The 2,500-nt window shown below is 49.8% G+C and overlaps 1 long non-coding RNA gene across 1 annotated transcript in view; it reads left to right on the forward strand.

Moving 5' to 3' along the window:
* The window catches only part of LOC146651716 (uncharacterized), a 74,471-nt gene that overhangs the window by 10,320 nt on the left and 61,651 nt on the right, over positions 1-2,500 (forward strand). Inside the window, exon 5 of the long non-coding RNA XR_014907706.1 lies at positions 2,283-2,461. This is a non-coding gene — a long non-coding RNA (uncharacterized LOC146651716). The remainder of the gene's footprint in view (positions 1-2,282; positions 2,462-2,500) is intronic.

Raw genomic sequence — 2,500 nt, forward strand, 5'->3', positions numbered from 1 at the left:
ATACTCCATTGAGCGTGCGTGTGTGCGTGTGTGTGTGTGTGTGTGTGTGTGTGTGTGTGTGTGTGTGTCTCTTTTACACAAAAAATACATGTGAGTGCACTTGCAACAACTTTTAATATGCAATGTACAGGACTTGCCAGCTAGGCGCCATCCTGTGGACCAAACATGCAATTGAAAGATGTTATTTTCGCCGGTATAACTCCTTCTGACACTTTGTACCGCATTGAGCCAGCAGAGGGAGCCCCCCTGGTTCAATCCCAGTTGCACAGCAGTTGTGACCAGCTTCTGTCTGTGTGCTTTGGTGTGTGTGTGTGTGTGTGTGTGTGTGTTGACAGAGAGAGAGAGAGAGAGAGAGAGACAGAGAGAGAGAGAGAGAGAGAGAGAGAGAGGGAGAGATACAAAGGAATGTAATTCAAATTTTGCACTTCAGACCTTACAGTGTGTGTGTGTGTGTGTGTGTGTGTGTGTGTGTGTGTGTGTGTGTGTGTGTGTGTCTGTCTTTTACACAAAAAATGCACTTGCAACAACTTTAATATGGAATGTACAGGACTTCCCAGCTAGGCGCCCTCCTGTGGACCAAACATGGAATTGAAAGATGTTATTTTCGCCGGTATAACTCCTTCAGACACTTTGTACCGCATTGAGCCAGCAGAGGGAGCCCCCCTGGTTCAATCCCAGTTGCACAGCAGTTGTGACCAGCTTCTGTCTGTGTGCTTTGGTGTGTGTGTGTGTGTGTGTGTGTGTGTGTGTGTGTGTGTGTGTGTGTGTGTGTTGACAGAGAGAGAGACAGAGAGAGAGAGAGACAGAGAGGGAGAGATACAAAGGAATGTAATTCAAATTTTGCACTTCAGACCTTACAGTGTGTGTGTGTGTGTGTGTGTGTGTTGACAGAGAGAGAGAGAGAGAGAGAGAGACAGAGAGAGAGAGAGAGAGAGAGAGAGAGGGAGAGATACAAAGGAATGTAATTCAAATTTTGCACTTCAGACCTTACAGTGTGTGTGTGTGTGTGTGTGTGTGTGTGTGTGTGTGTGTGTGTGTCTGTCTGTCTGTCTTTTACACAAAAAATGCACTTGCAACAACTTTAATATGGAATGTACTGGACTTCCCAGCTAGGCGCCCTCCTGTGGACGACAGGTGCAATCCCAGTTGCACAGCACTTGACCAGCTTCTGTGTGTGTGTGTGTGTGTGTGTGACAGACAGACAGACAGACAGAGAGGGAGATTCAAAGCATCAGGACCAGGAGATGACACAGTGCTCCAAAGGCCTGGTTCTGCTGCCTCCTCCTCCACCCACCTGCTGCAGACGCTTCTGTGAAGGGAAACTGCTACATGTTATGTCACCGATCCCTGCCATGCTGCGTGTCTAACGACCCGGCAGGGCCTGCTGAGTACAGTGGTGGTGGAATCGGCCCGATCGGACGCTCCTATCTGCCACTTTGACCTTTTTATTCCGTCAAATTTGGACCCATTTACACCAAGTCCAGAACCGTTGGTGCTATCGACATGGGGTCTTCACCAGGGTGTCCGGAGCACCCCGAAACCCCCCCGTAGACACAACTTTCATCCCTCTACGACACTTACTTTCCCAGTTATTCCATTTTATTCCGTCAAATTCTGGCTATTACCCCCTAACCTATCCCTAAGCCTCCTGCAAAGGTACTCTGAACCATGCCATGTTGGGCACCTGCGGATGCGCCCGCACACGGGCAACGCAATGCCAGTGGAACCAGGCCCTCTGCACCTTCCTTTCTCCGACTGGGACCCTTTTGTCCCATCCTTTTTGGTCCGATTCGCCATATCTCCAGAACCGAAGAAGCCATCGGCGTGGCCTCTTCGCCACAGCGTCCGGCACCCACCAAAACCCCCACCTAGACACCAACATCAGCCCTCTACACCTCTTACTTTTTCAGTTATTCCACTTTTGTCCCATCCTCTCCTGGCTTTTTCCCCATAACCTATCATTTAAGCCTCATCATACCTGCCGTGGGCCACTGGAGGGAGACAAATCACCATGCACTAAAATTCAAATTTTGCACTGCAAACCTCACAGTGTGTGTGTGTGTGTGTGTGCTTTGGTGTGTGTGTGTGTGTGTGTGTGTGTGTGTGTGTGTGTGTGTGTGTGTGTGTGTGTGACAGACAGAGAGAGAGAGAGAGAGAGAGAGAGTGACACTTGCTGTGTATTTAAGAAACAAACGCTCAAAGAAACCAAACAGAATGACACAGGCAGAAAGACACTGTTTTATTTTGGTAACCAATGATGCATTTCTTCTCCCCTTGTACAGGGCCTTTTATGACAGGAACAGGAACCACAGAGCGTCAGCGGCAGACATCCAAGCTGCACAGGGCACACGCAGCACCAGGCAGAATTAATGACGTCCCTGATCCACAGCTCAAGCCCAGCCACCCGCTGCCTCCTCGCCGCCTCCTCCCGGGACCTTCAAGGACCACCCACCAGCCACTGGTACACATTCCAATCTTACACAATGGCCCCAGCATCACA

The sequence above is a fragment of the Rhamphochromis longiceps genome, linkage group LG15 (assembly GCF_057381845.1).
Source record: "Rhamphochromis longiceps isolate RC_006_pf linkage group LG15, R_longiceps_female_GT1.1, whole genome shotgun sequence".
Classification (NCBI taxonomy): domain Eukaryota; kingdom Metazoa; phylum Chordata; class Actinopteri; order Cichliformes; family Cichlidae; genus Rhamphochromis; species Rhamphochromis longiceps.